This window comes from Plectropomus leopardus, chromosome 8, assembly GCF_026936395.1.
Source record: "Plectropomus leopardus strain MGB_pleo_1.0 chromosome 8, ASM2693639v1, whole genome shotgun sequence".
In the NCBI taxonomy this organism is placed as follows: domain Eukaryota; kingdom Metazoa; phylum Chordata; class Actinopteri; order Perciformes; family Serranidae; genus Plectropomus; species Plectropomus leopardus.
The window spans coordinates 6490420-6505984 of NC_142183.1; the positions used below are offsets into that span (position 1 = coordinate 6490420).

The 15565-nt window shown below is 40.2% G+C and overlaps 1 long non-coding RNA gene across 1 annotated transcript in view; it reads left to right on the top strand.

Moving 5' to 3' along the window:
* The window catches only part of LOC121948544 (uncharacterized), a 77543-nt gene extending 62655 nt beyond the window's left edge, over nucleotides 1-14888 (top strand). Inside the window, exons 2-4 of the long non-coding RNA XR_015777118.1 lie at nucleotides 3415-3498; nucleotides 3573-3691; nucleotides 13103-14888. This is a non-coding gene — a long non-coding RNA (uncharacterized LOC121948544). The remainder of the gene's footprint in view (nucleotides 1-3414; nucleotides 3499-3572; nucleotides 3692-13102) is intronic.
* The last annotated feature ends 677 nt before the right edge of the window (nucleotides 14889-15565 follow it).

Sequence of the window (15565 nt, forward strand, 5' to 3'; positions counted from 1 at the left end):
CCATTCGGGTGGCGTGTCATACAGGTGTGAGGGATGACTTTTGGCATCTGGATTTTATGTTGAAACCACTGCAAAAACAAGGTTTTTAACGGCTTCAGAATGTCTGAATGCAGACGTCCATTGACAAAGCGGCGGTATTTGACAGGGTGGAAGTACAAATTTGCTTCTTTTTTTTATTTTGTACTGAACCCCGGATGACTTTTGCCTTTTCATTTACTTTTACTCTTTTACACTAATGCTCTGCAGTGACACTCCACTCCCCCACACCCATCAGTGCTCGAGCATCAGATCTTGGGATTATTTTTCCCTCATGCACAATTTATTGCACCACTGAAAACTCACTCCGCCACAGCTGTAGTCTCACTGTATCATGCTAAATACCATATCATATTGTTGATTCCTGCTTTTCGGTATCAGTCTGGCTCTTGCTTTTCTATGAATATCTGATTCTGACACTGTTCATGTGGAGAAAAGTATTTTGGGAGAGAGAAAGACGTCCAGTGGGACCCGAGATCTCACTCAGCCCTTGTTTGCTTAGTCCGCTGCACCTCTACGAAGGCAACAGTAACATGAAACACTTAACAGCAGACTGACAAAAGTCATTAATGAAGTCAAGGTGTTAAACAGGTGCTGGGGGGGGGAGAGAGAGTGGGAGGAATAAAAGTGAGCAAAGGGAGGCAGTGAGAAAAAAGAGAGGATGAAGAGACGTTTCACCGGACAAACTTCGACCTCTCACTCCTAGCTGGATGGTGATGCAATAAATTGTAGGTTGTTAAGGGTCTGGACACCTTTTGGCACCCACATCAAAAGAACGCCGAGGTTCTGCCTATTAGCTTCAGATTTGGCATGAAGGACAGGCAGGTTATGATCCAGTTGTGCCTCCACATCTGGCTGGCAGCACCATGGCTGAAATTGAGACTTTGTGTCTCCTGAAGTTTTCTTGTGACATCTTTATGAACACTTACCCATCGCAGCATCCACCGTCATTCTGACCATATCTCTTGCAATAAACCCACACCCCCCCGCCTGTCTCCCACTCACCCCTGGTTCCCAACTCCACAGCTCCAGCGATGGTGAAACCTTAATGCGAAACATTTGGAGTGTCTTCCGATTCCAGGTCTCTGCGGAAGGTGCTGCTAAGTGGAACCTTGCAAGCTCGCTCGGTATCCATCTTGAGGGAGTTGCGAGCAGCAGAGGAACGAACCTGCACACCTTGTCTAGATTACTCCAATGGAGGCCTTTTATGTTGCTCTCCTATCGATGAATCTATCTCGCCTACGCTGATTTATTGGTTGCCCTGGAAGTGCCCCCCAAAGCCTCCAACCCCCCAAAGTTCTCCCTTTCTTGTACAAGTCAAAAGGAGAATAAAATAAGAGAATGGTGTGCAGTTTTTTAAAAAAATCTCTGACCTGTGCAGCCACCTCCACTGTCACCATTTCTGCAAAGCAGCCCTGGCATGGAAACAGTGCTTATTGTCGGCTGTGAACAGGTGCAGAGTGGAAACCGTGAGCCGGAGAAGGTACATAAATTACATGGCAGGCCAAATCACACAGCACTGTTGCTGTGTTAATCTGCCAAGAGCTTTGAAGGCCGGGACAAGTGAGTTCACCCCGAAAAGAAGAAAAAAAGTCTTCCTCTGGACTGAACTGCCACCATCAAAGGATGTCACTGACTGTGCTGCAAAGACTCTCTATAATGTTCACCATAAGTGTAGTCTTGCTATTGACCTTTGGCTGCATCGTTGCAGAATAAAATATTAGTTTTTAACATCATAAAAATGGAGCAATTTTATATTGAAATGTCACCATGGATGGAGGTTGAACATACAAAACAAACTGCAGATCAAATGAAAATTTACCAGTACATTAATCCGAGCATTTTTTAACAATGCTCGGATTAATGTGTGGTTATGTTTAGTCACTAAAACTATTTGGTGATTCGTAGGAAAGATGTTGTGGCTGAAAATATCCAGTTTGGTGCCACGATCACCAGTGGAAATGTGGCTATGGCTCACCGACAAACACTTTGTGGCACAATCCCCACTGGAAATACAGCAATGTTTCACTCAAAGCAACAGTATTTGGAAGCACAATCCCTACTGGAAATGCAGAGATGTCTTGTAATGGAACACCTGCATTTTGTTGCACATTTGCCTCAGCCAATACAGCAATGTCTTGCTAAAAACAACCTTGTTTGGAGGCACAATCACAGTTGGAAATGCAAGGATGTCTTGCTTAAAAAAAAATCCCCCATTCGGTGGCACAATCCCAGCTATTGCAGACCACTGCAACTCTAACCACCCAGTACCACAATATTTGAATCATTTTTCAAATAAATCTTACTGTCGCTCTTGAGCAAGGCACTAAAAACCTAATTTCTATAACAGAGATGCTATTTCTCTAGCAATACAGTGCAATGGAGTGGCTGTGGTGGGCTAAACTCAAAGTGTGGCTTTCTTTATGGAAATGGATGCATGCTCAGCATATTATCACTGTATTTTAAAATCATACAACAGCTGTTATGTTGTTACAGTACATGCAACCTAACAAATATCCTGTAAAAACACTCAGCCATCTTCACTCTGTTGAAAACAAAAGCGTCAGGCTGAACATTGTGTAAAATATCTCGATTACAAACGCCTGTCCCAAGATATTTCCTTGACAAAGATTAAATTAAACTTGACTAAGTTTGAGATAAAACAACAGCATTGAGGCTGCAATAACCCCTCAGTCAAAACCACATGACTGAAATGGCCCTTTTCTTGCTTCTGGTGAAATCATACATGGTAATTTAGGGTTTCATAGCCTCTGGGATTTTGAAATCTCTGGTATTCATTTTGTAAAATAATGAGAAAAGAGTGATGGAAAACAAGGCATTGTTTTGTTCACTCGTAAATGTTAAGGTGTTACAGTACCATGTGCCAAAAACCTCACATTTTGTCTGACTGCAGCTACGACACTGGAGTTATCAAATGGGCATCTTGGATCAGATGCTTGGTTGAATTAGACCTTTGTAACATGTCCATCTACAACCTTGTGTAACAACTGGACAAGAAAAGAGATATATGGGCAGATTTCTTGCGATTAAAGTGATTTCCATTCAGATTTATTCAACACATAAAAAGTCTGATAAGGACATTTTCCTCCAACAGCAGGCTGCACTCCTCGTTTGCCAAAGAATTAATCCTGCTGAATAATCTCTGTGCCGTAGTAGTCCTCTGTCATCCAAAAGTTAAAACACATAAAAGAGGCGTATTGTGAGTCCAGTGTTGTTTACAACAGTTCATTCTTGACTTTTTGGAACAGGATAGGTACAAAAATGTTCATAATGCAACTGTCACATTTCCATTGAACCAATTTATTGCTATTCTCTACCTGTCTACCAGATGTCCACTGACTTTTTCTCCTGTCCCAGTTACCTGACTTTACCCACCAACCTGTTTCCACTTTCACCTCGTCAACCTTGCAGTGTTGCCGGATTGTTAAAGTTACAACGTTGGTATGTAGCTTCAAGCCTTTGTTTTTTTTTTTGTCTCTGTACTTTTTGACCTGTAACCTGTAATCCTTACCCAGACCCTACAACATGAAACCTGTATCCTGAAACCTGTACCTGCACCTGTCTGCCACCTGCACCCCTTTCTGGTTACCTGTGGACTCTCAGGCACTTCTGTCTGGGCCTGCTTCGCATGGCGGTAAGTTCATATCTTTACTTAAGTTCATATCTTTACTTGGTCAACAGGTCATTGAACTGCCCCGTCTGCCTTGATTATCGAGATTTGAGTCCTCTTCCCTTTGCTTCACCAGCCATGATAACACGTGCAACATGCAAACAAAGCATTTTTATTGTATTGAAAATGCCTTGCAGGTTTTGGCTGTCAGGGAAAAAATACATGTTTTATCCGTTTTTGGATGTTTACAGAGTTTTATGGCATGGAGGCTATATCAGACTGTGGCTACAGAGACATAACTTGTTAACTGGATAAGTGATATTTTGGCCTTTCTGGTAGCCTTTTCATGAGATTTGTGGATAACAAGATATTCTAAAATATTTCAAAAAAAGTCTTAAGAGAAATGATCAGACAATTTGGGAAAAAACCTTACTGTTTTCTTGAGATGATAAGGTCTGCAAAGATCTATACTACGCTTATGTTTGTGCCTTATGTATGGCGCTCTAAGCAGGATTAGCCTATTTTGGCATAAAAAGAAGGCAAATGGTTAGCCTGGCTCTGTCCGACATCCACCTGATGGTTAATAATTGTGACATTAGTTTAATTTCTGCACAGACAGGAATGTAAAGATGACTATGATGTGGTTTTGGAGGGAGTTAAATGACTAAGTTCTGCCGGCCGAACAGCTAATTTCTGATGTAGTGCTCCACTAACTCAAATAAGGATGAAATTACTTAATCATGCAGCTCTTCTAGACTTTCGAAATATTGTGAGACGAAATAGATCAAATCCTGATAGAGAAACTACTAACTCTCATTTCACATTTTTGTCAGTGACGCTGAAAAAAATGTATTGACTGATTTTACAATGTTAGTCTATGGGAAAAAGTATTTTTGGTCCCCATGGCATCAGGTGACAGACCTGGTCATTGTAATTCCACTTCTATCCTCTGTGTAAAACAGGCTTCAGAGCCCGGCGCCGCTCCTGGGGGCTTGACCAGTACGCAGTTAGTTCTTTATATTAAGGAAAAAAATGACACACGACCTGTTAATGATATAAATGTGGATATGCAATCAGTTATTATCAGCTGATGCTGCCTATATGGGCAAGGATGTCCAACACAGTCACTAGAGGGTATATTTTTTCCCACTTAAAAGGCTCCTGCAGCACTGCCATCTATTAGTGGTCTCAGCAACAGACAGGAAGTGTCATTTGGGGGAGGGCTGTTCTTGGCTGTGGTTCGTGGCAGGACAGCCGGAGGGAGGTGACGTGTGACAGACAGGTTCATTGTGGAGCTACAGGAGTCGGGCCTAGCCGGGCTCCTGGCGGCGTCCCTCAAGGCACCATCCACGAGACCTGTCACTTTGAGACAATGGGCTCGGCCCTGGTGCAAGACTGATCTTCTTCAGGCGGTCTGTGCGAGTCCTTTGGGGGGCGTGGTGCCATCGCCGCGGGCACGGAACATCTGACAGTTGAGCGCACAGCCGTGTTGATAGGTTGTTGAGGCCAGGGAGCCGCACACATGCATACTGGAGCATTTACAAGCATGCACACACAGAGAAATGCACGTCACATATGAAAACGCACATGCAAACTCCCACGTTTGTCAGAGTGAAGCGAACAGAGAGCGACGGCCAAATCCAAGAGGCGAAAACAGCGAGAATGTGTGCCAGAGAAGAAAAAAAGGGGGAAAAACAGGGAGACTACATGCAGAGGGGAGGCTCGGGGCATTCCCTTTGGCTTTGACAGGAGAAATAAATCATCACAATTATGGGTCAGCCCAAGTAAATGGGGACAGGTCACCCTTATCATTCCCAAGTTCAAGGTGTTTCCTGCTCATCCCAGCCAGCCAGGCCTCGTTGCCAACAGACCCATGGCCAGTGAGATATAAATGTGCCCTGGAAGCTTGTGAAAGGCTTGGCACAGGCAGAGCGCTGGCTGCTCACATCCCAGCAGGCATTTTGACCAAGCAATGTTGAAGTGTAGCAACAATATGAAGTTCGAGATGCCTATTGGTGGCAGCTCTTAGCTGCTGCCAGCATCGTTTAGTGAAATTAGGGTCTAAATATTCTACTTAAAATTCATTTCAATACAAATTCCTACTCTGCTGTCAAATTTTAAAGAAAAATAAAGCTCGCTGGATGTTAAAAGCTTGCTGGGATGCTCTGGCAAAGGTAGGATTCACACTTTGGGATTGCAATTTGTGTGCGTGCATGTGTTTTTTTGGAGAATATGTACAGTATCAGTGTGGGACGCTGTGAGCTGGTTTATTGCCAGTCCCTGTAACTACTCCAGCGGTCAGCACAGACTGAAATTTAAACAGACAACATCCTGCTCCAAAAAAACATCAGCTCTTTCTTTCATCTCCAGCCTGCGTGTGCGACCCCAGAATCACCACTAACGCTCCGCCATCTCTTTAATCCTCTGTTTCTTCACCTCTTCTGCCTTTCTCTCACCACCACCATCTGACTATTTTGCTTTTATCCCTTTTCATTCTTGTTTTCCCCCTCCTTTTTTTCCCCTCTCTCGTGGGTGCGAGTAGGGGAGCGCAGGACAGGGGGAAATTGGTGTAATGAATTTAGGGCGCTCATGCTTGCTGAGGCGAGCCTCCCTTGGCTGCTCGTAGCCATTAATCTTCCGCACTCTGTCAGAGCAAAATGTGCCCACAATAGGCAAAGGGGGAGCTCAAATTGACTACCAATTACGCGCCTGTGAATAAAGGATATGGAGAGAGGAGGGAGGGCACAATATGGTTCAGCAGTAACGTTTATTTTAACCCTGCGAGCATTGCAGGAGCGTAAAGGCCTGGAGATAGAGTGTCTGTTTGGGGAGGTGTGTGTGTGTGTGTGTGTGTGTGTGTGCGTGCGTGCGTTCGTGTGTGTGTGTGCGTGTCTGTGCGTGTGTGTGTGTGTGTGTGTGAGCGCTCAAGGGTGAAGACTCTTTCTGAGGTCCTTGTTTATCTCATTTATCTCAGGATGTAGTGGTTCTCGCCACCATGGGGTGTAATTGGTGGCATAAGTTTTTTGTTGTGGTTCTCAGTAATCATTCCACATATAACACAGTACTTTTAAAGTCAGAGTTAGTAGATTAAATATTTTTTACATTTTTTTGCTGCACTGAATTCAATACACTTGTGTGTTAGGGGCTGATAGATATATTTCCTTTAAGAATTTAAAAAAAGGCTGTAAAACCTATTTTGTGTTTTGAAATTTAATTTTTAATTTTTAGAATTTAAAGCATAAACTACAGCACTTAATCTCAGTGTGGGGGTCCCGGCCTCCACAAGGGGTCTCCAAAGCTTCACAGGGGGTCACGAGGCCTTGATTTCATGGGGTGTAAGAAAAGATTGTTTTATTTTTGTTTTAAGGCATTTTTTGCATTAAATTCAAAAACTAAAATTCAATTGCTACTTTTACATTTGTTATTTAAGGCAAAAAAACTAGAAAAATTCACAGGATAAGAGCACAAGACCTGAATAAAAGCTATATTCACAGGGTCTTCACTCTGTGCAAAACAGCCTCTTAATGCATTTAAAGAAAATTCTGAATTTGTCGAGAAAAAAAAAATGGGTACAAACTGTTTAAAAGAACATAACAGACAAACCGAGTCATAAAAAAGTTATTCAGAATATCATAAAATCTCATCCCTTTATGCAATATTCACACAAACTTTCTGCAGTTTTTGCATTCATTATTTGAGTCAATTGTACACAATCACTTGTTCTGTACTGTATTGAATATAATACAAAATATCCATAAAATATGTCACTCAGTCAGGGGTCGTAAGCTTGCTCAATAATACAAAAGAGATCCCTTGAGCAAAAGGGGAACCACTAAACTATAATATAGTATATACAATAACATCATTTGTAGAAAATAACAAGTACTTTTACTCAAAAAGTAAGTAATTTATATTTCTTCACCACTACATCTTTAGAGGGTAATGTACCTTTTTTTCTTCAATACAGTGACATGAAAACTACTTTGCAGATGAGGATTATATACAAAATGCGTCATCAACTAATGAAGCGAAATACATTTTAAAAGATTAAAGTACCAAATTGTGTTAAAGTGCTGAAACAACCAGTCAGTCACTCAGTTGGTTAATCAACGGAAATTAGGCCAAAGCTCTGATAATCCTTAAATTCTTTACAGTCAAGCAGACATGCAAAAATAAGTGTTTTAAAGAATCCATCTTATTTTTTTAACCTGTGATTGGTATCTTAAACCATTCTGTACAGAAGAAAATAACAATAAAAAAATCTGAAAAGGACATCTGTATATTGAGCACCTTTGCTCCTGATACCTAAAGGCGCTCTATGGAGGATTTCTGACTTTGGCGACACCTAGTGCCGCTGTTTTACAAAAGACACTCTGTCATCACAATCAGAATAACATTTATTAACCTATTAACCCTTTGAAACCTGATCAAACTGGCTTGATTTTTTTCAAAATCATGGGAGGAAGGTAATGAGCAAAGAAAGAAAAAAAAGAACAAGAAATTAGCATAAAGTACAAGAAAACTGCCTAAATGTTAGTTTTAAAGCAAAGAAAGTTTTAAAAAAACAAGGAAATGACCTAGACAAAGTGCTAAAAAATAATTTCGTAACATAATTTAAATTATGTAAATATGATGATAATAAATATAGATTTTCCTTTGCTTTTTTCCTCAGACGTTTTTCCTTAGCTTTTTAAAAAATATATTTTCTAAATCTACAATTTTCTTGCAATTTGTGGAACATTTCTTGGCAAGTTGCCTGTTTTCCCCATGTTGTTGAAAGAAATTGCCCCGATTTTCTCAGGTTCCGAAATTTTAAATACTTCAATTCTTGTGAAAGGCGTCTGAAAGCTGCAGAAAAAAAGTGACATTGATCCAAGTTTCAAAGGGTTAAGAGAAAACAGATAAGGCAAAGTACTGCAACACTCAAGAACATAAAAATAATTAGATTTTTAAAAATACTGTAACATTACAAATATGTGCAATACTGTTGTTTCAGAAAAAGACAGCTGTAGCAGATGTGCAGAATAGAATATTAATCACATGTTTTGCAGAAGTTCACAGAAGAGCAAATAAAATATGTGCAAAGATATTAGATCATAAAGATGAGTGTTAATGTAATGCATATAGACACTGTGGGGGGTAGGAGACTGACAGAGTGGCAGATGAATTGATTTAGTATTGATGCCTATAGTCAAACACTTGAGTGCTTATTTCACTCATGCATGCAATACGATATAAATATGCACTACCAGAGCTTGATAAAAAAAAAAAATATTCTCACTGTACACTACCTGTGTGCATTTAGCATCGTTGACATTTATTACTTTGCTTTTTGCTCAGCAGTGACATGGTGTTTATATATAAAAATGTCATTTGTACAGAGGCTATAAAAATGTTTTCACAGCGCTGATGTCTTGCTTAACACCTCCGTAACAAAGGGTGTAGGCTTTAACGACACCTATAATAACACTGCATCAAGCTGAGCCAAGACACTGTAATGTGGATATACTTATTCAGGGGGAATTCAATTGTTAGTATGATTGCAGCCCTGATGGTTGTGATTATTTGAGGGTCGTGTTTATTGTATTACCCACAAGAACATGACAAGAACTAATAAGTTCCTTAATCGTGTCTGATTTCATTCAAGCCTAATTTTGCTATCGGAGACACGGGCCAGTTTGCTTGGAAACCAACTCCCTCTTAATAAGACCATTACACGAAGGGTGTGCTCGACATGTGGCTGAGGAAAAGGAACTTGGAAGATAAATCGAATACTTTAATGAAGTTTGACTTTCAGGATTAGAGAATTTAGGCCCGAGCCGCTCTGAAGTTATGCACAGTTTATAATTCCAAGAAAAACTTTCACAGCTAAAATAATACTTTTCAAAGAGGCTTGCTGTTGGAGCTTCAGCCTGCTGTGTTTTGTGAATTTCAACACAGCGTATTAAAAAAAAAAAAAAAGGAAAATAGCTGGAATGAAGCTCAGTCTGCAAAGCATGTTTGGTATGCGCTGCTTTCTGTGCATATATTGTGCCAGAAGGTTGTTTTATAATATGTAGATCCAGGAGGGACTACACGGACACAGATGTGTTGTCTTTGGTAATTCTGACTGTATTTAAGTATGAAAATATATTAATATGGAAAAATAGCTGGTAGCTTGTATGTTTCCTAACATGTTTTGAGTATTTTGTTGATTTTTTTCTTTATCTTCTTAGAAAAAATGTGCTGACAGTAAGTTGAAGCTGACTTTTGCAAATGAAAACAGCAAAAGCTGGCCTCTGTTAGATATTTAAAAAAATACTAATGAAAAATAGTATTGACAGATATGAGATAAGCAGCTGACATGCATGTATGTATGACAAACATGGGATAAATGCCATGGGATATCTTGTTGTTTGGCTAAATTCAACATTTCTTAAAGGGACAGTTCACCCCTAAATCAAAAAAACATATTTTTCCTCTTACCTGTAGTGCTGTTTATCGGTCCAGATTGTTTTGGTGTCAGATTTTGAGTTTGGAAGATATCAGCCACAGAGATGACTGCCTTCTCACCAATATAACGGAACTACATGGCACTCGGCTTGTGATGCTCAAAGCACCAAAAAAATGCGTTCAACAGCAAAGTCTCCTTCCAGAAACCATGACCCAGTCACTCAAGATAATCCACAAACTTTGTTGTGAGCACTTTCATGTATATTTATATCTATTTTCTTTTTACCGAACTACACCCACTAACCATATCAATGCACAGAAGAAAGCAGTGCAAGATATACATTTTGATGGATTCTCCTTAACTGAGCTGTAACTTTAAGACTCATTTATCCTCCTTTTCGCAAGAAAATAGATATTTCTGTTTCAAACATTATAGACATCACTGTCCTCATACTTCCATGCGTCCGTTATGTTGCCATAAATACAGCCAAAGGTGGGACTCAAAACTTTAACACAACAGCAAATGAAGAGACAGTGGAGACAGTTATTATAGCGTATTGTACCCGTGTTGTGGACTAGAGAGGACTGTGCAGCCATTATTTACATGTGGATGGAGAATTCTTTTCACTAATGTCACCATATATTAATGTATATTATTAAATGTTATGTAATATATAAATATTATTAATATATTATTTAAAAGTCTTCATTATCTCCTATGGTCGCCACTGCCTCCACAATATCTAGTGGTACTTTCCTCCTTTGTCCGCTCTTCGAAAATGTGCACAAATATGCACAGAATGAATGCAGAGCAGAGACAGAAGACTCCGTCCATGTCCGTCTCATTATGTAGCTGTGAGTATAATTTAGACCACAGCTCAGTAAGTGGTGCCAGGTGAGCTAGCAGTGTATGCACACTTCCATCTGCGCAGTGATATGCCTGGCTGGTGTAGTTTGGTATAGAGAAAATAGTTCCTACATAAAACTGCCCACAATGGGGTCTGTGGATTATCTGAAGTGACCGGGTCATAATCTCTGGAGAGAGGCAAAACTGTTGAGTTTCAAATGTTTGTGGTTTTTTTTATTTAGTGCTTTCAGCACCACAAGCTTAGTGCCATTTAGTTCCATATACATATGAGAAAAAGTGAACATCTCTACTGCTGATATCTCCGACAGTCTGCAGCTCACACCAAAAAATACTGATTAACAGCATTATAGGTAAGAGAAAAATATGTGGTTTTGATTTCGGGGTGAACTGTCCCTTTAAAAGTGAGGCTTTGATGACCTTTTTCTTTGGAATTTTCCATTTTTCCTTTCACTTGTCAACCAGTTTAAGCATCACTGTGATGTCTTCGTGGTTGGATTTTATGTTAATGTAGTTTAAATTTCCCTGCGTGGCTCCGTTTTCTTTGTCTGTTCGTCCACGCTGACAATCGCCGCCTCTTGTTCTGCTTCTTGATCTCACTCGATTTCCTCATGTATCCACAAACTTGAGTGTGTGTCTCTGCAGGCTCACGGCAGCCCGCGTCCCAGCCTGTTGGGGGGGGGGGCAGATGGACGATGTTGTTCTGGGTGGGATGAAGGAGGCGTGAAGGAGGCACAGTCAGCCAACTGCTCAGGGTCATGGAAGGGTTGTGCTCTCCACTTGAAAGAGAGAGGCAGGGCGACTTAAGACATCAACAACAGAATCTTAACAACCCCCATCACACACACACACACACACACACACACACACACACACACACACACACACACACACACACGGTCCCCAACACAAACATTATTAACAAAACAAACACACTGATTGACAAGTAGGGTGTCGCTGGGAAAACGTTCTCGTTGAGTGTTCTCTGTGATATTTTTCCGTTCAGTAACAGAGAACACTTGTCGGTCAAACTATGGGTAATCCTGTGTCATCGATCCTCTCGGTTTACATGTCAAACGTGCAAAAAGTATGAATTCTTCTATCCCATAGTGCAAAAATGACCGAAGCATACATGAAGAATATAATCAGCACCTGTGGAGAAGGGAGATGTTTGGTTCATGTATCAAGTTGTGTTTTAGAAAAACACATTCGTAATGTTTTTTTGCAGAAGTGCTTTTTCTTTCCTACTTTTGCCAACTAATCACATTTTCACCACTCAGCAACCTCTTTTGCACTCTGCATTGCACAACAACTATCTCATTCTGAGACTCATCCATCAGTTTGTTATCTACGCCTGCTTATCTCCTCAGGCCGTTCTCATGCACTCTCATACGTATAACCAGGAAAAGTAACGCACCAGAGTCTTTATGTAACCTACATAAGCAGGAAAGCTGCGATCAAGAAGTAAAACCTGACCTACTTACCTTTACATTAAGTACATACTATAACTTAGCATTAAGTACGCAACGTGATGACACCCAACCATGTTTCTTTTCCGAAAACTAGCCTAACTTACTTGCCTAAACCTGACCTACATAACTTTAGAGTACGTATAAAACTTTAACGTGACGGCACCCAACCTAACAGATGTAACTTTAACGACGTAACTGAAACATTAAGTTCCTAATATGGTGAAACTATTTATAGGTTGCTAATTTGCTAGATTTCATACAAACCATTTATTTGCATTTGATCATGTGCCGTCACAGGCTCTGCTGAAGCCAAAGAAAGAGCTGTTACTCTGCTTGATGATTTTTCTTTGATGTCTGCCGCTGATGTGCAGTTTCTTACCTGTGTGTGTGTGTTTGTAAATTCCAGGCGTGTGTGTGACAGGTGTGACAGGACAGATGTGCTGACGTTAAGTTAAACTTTATTTATCACGGTGGGGAACTTTATCTTCTGCTTTTGTCCAATCCCAGCCGTTAAAGACTTCTGATGGCAGAGTGAGAGCTAATTCAACGACTGAAGTATTCGTGCGTGTCGTCAACTTTGTGTGAGAACACCAGATGAGATCCGAAACCAAAACCATCGTTTTCTGAAGCGATCAACTAAAAGCCCTGCTCTGTTTCTCCTGTTAGGTGATGGATAAAGGCCAGAGACCGTCTGATGCTTTCAGACCACCTGAAAATTCACTTTGTGTTTTAGACTCCACCTGCTAAACACTCACACCTGGCAGATGCCCATTGTGACCACCTCGACCTTCCACTGTTGGCTATTTTACTACCAAACGGCTCAAATCTACAACTCATAACCTCCCAGACTGATATTTTATCTGCCTGCGAAAAGCCTGCAGTCTGGATGGGGAACACAATACGACGGCTGCTGGGAGAAAGTCTCTCCGCTATGTTGCTACGCCCTCTCGCACTGACAGAGGGAGAGGGACACATCAATCTTTCACTAATTCCTTCAAGTGTGAAAGGGTCCTTGTGGTGTCAGCCAAAGGGAGAAGATGGTCCTGGCCAGAGGTATTGAATGAGGGGACGTGCAGAAAGGAGGATGGGAGGACAGGGGCCTCCCCACCACAGAGACCCATCCTTCTGGGTCCCCCACCTCAACCTTGCGGCCGACGCCCCCGGACGGCCGACCAGATGGCGGCAGCATTAGCCCAACAAAGGCTATCTAATTAGGGGCACAATAGAGAGAAAGGAGGGGCGCCGGTGTCCTGATGGACGGCACGCAAGACGGAGAACAGCCAGGGAGGCCGCCTGAGACCAAAGCAAGTCAATAGCGTACCTACAACCCCCATCCCAACACACACACACACACACTCTGAGCGCACACTCTCTGACGCCCCCCTGGCAGTAATATAGGGGGCTATGACTTTATTACCCCTCATTAACACAAATTAGACCACTTGAGCCTCCCTGAATGGCGATGACAAATTGAATTAAGTGTTTGGAAACAAGTCAATCCCCACCCCTGGCCAGGCTGCGGCCATATTGCATTAACATTCATTGAAGGGTGTGTGTGTGTGTGTGTGTGTGTGTGTGTGAGTGAGAGGGGCTATAAAAAACTGAGCTATTATTTAAAGGTAGGAGGAGTTTTTCGAGGCTGTGAATGGTTAAATTCCTTTGGAAATGTTATGGATCCTCCTGCTGTGGCGAGTAAAATCTGGCGAGTTAAAGGAGGAACAAAACACAGGAGAGAACAGTCAGTTTGGACTCAAGTCAGTGAGGATTTCACATATTTTTTTATTTTTTATTAATACGACAAGTCAGAGAAAAGTTTACAGCTTTAGAAACAATAATCCAGGCACTAATGTGGACTATGACATGAATATATTTTTAAAAAGTTTACTGCATCTGTTAATTTCACCGTGCAATGTTTTGCTTTGGTTTGATTTCATTTGCCTGCAGGGAAAGGAAATCTCTTAATATGTTTCCCAAAAAGAATCACATTTAATTTCAGAATGCAAATAAAAAATAAGAAACTTTGATACGAGATAAAAACTTGATTTCCAAAAGCAATAAATATGTTACAGAAACAGTTTCTTATTGTAAGAATTCTGATTTTGTAAATTTACAACAAAGTCATGATACATCTTTGTTTTCTATTTTTATTGAAAGTGTAAGTAGAAATTTGATCTAAAAAAATGAAACATTTGCCTTGTTCACTTCAGCTGGTTTACATAAGATAAATATGTAATATGCTGATTATCTAAGTGTAATGAGTAAACTTTATTCAATCATATAAACACATCATATTTCATGAAAATATTGAGAGGAAATAAAAAACTTTATGAGATGTAGCTGGAGGAACAACTTTTTGGATTTTGGAATTTGGATTTAGATTTTTTTAAATGTATTACTATAAATGTTATTTGTTATATTAGGTTTATTTTTATATAAACCGTATAAGAGTGTAAACCCCAAATAATAAATGTATTAATGTTAAATGTAAAATTGGTGTCATTTAACACAACATCAACACAATGTCATTTTATTTATTTATTTATTTATTTATTTATTTACATTGGATCCCCATAGGTTGTTACCATAGCAACAACTATTCTTCCTGGGGTCCACACAAACAAGACAAGACAATCAAGATTCATCAAATATACATCAGCAATAAAAACATAGATTAAAATATATAATCACAACAAACCTGGAGCTAAAATAATTCATAGTGTAAAATTTAATAATGTTTCCATGAACCTTTAATTTTCTGAATGAGACTTTTGAGAAAAGTCATAAACATCAGATCTGGAAATCTAAAAAAAATAATCCAATCTTTGACGCTGATCATTTTAACTAAGGAAATTTATGGGTTTCTTGTTGCTTGTACAAAGTTACTTTTAGCCACCGGAATAATTGCAGAGCGTAAATTTCTGGCTTGTGTTTCTGATTATTTCCAGTTTTTCGCTGACAAAGCAACAATAATTCACTCGAGACTGATTTCATCATCTAAAAATATGGACGCTGTTTGTCTCTGTCTCTGGACTGTTGACAGCAGGCCGATGTCTGTCGGGAGTCTCTCATCTTTTTGTCAGAACTTAACTGTTTACACTCAAGTGTTCAAATCAGTCCAGTGAGAAATGA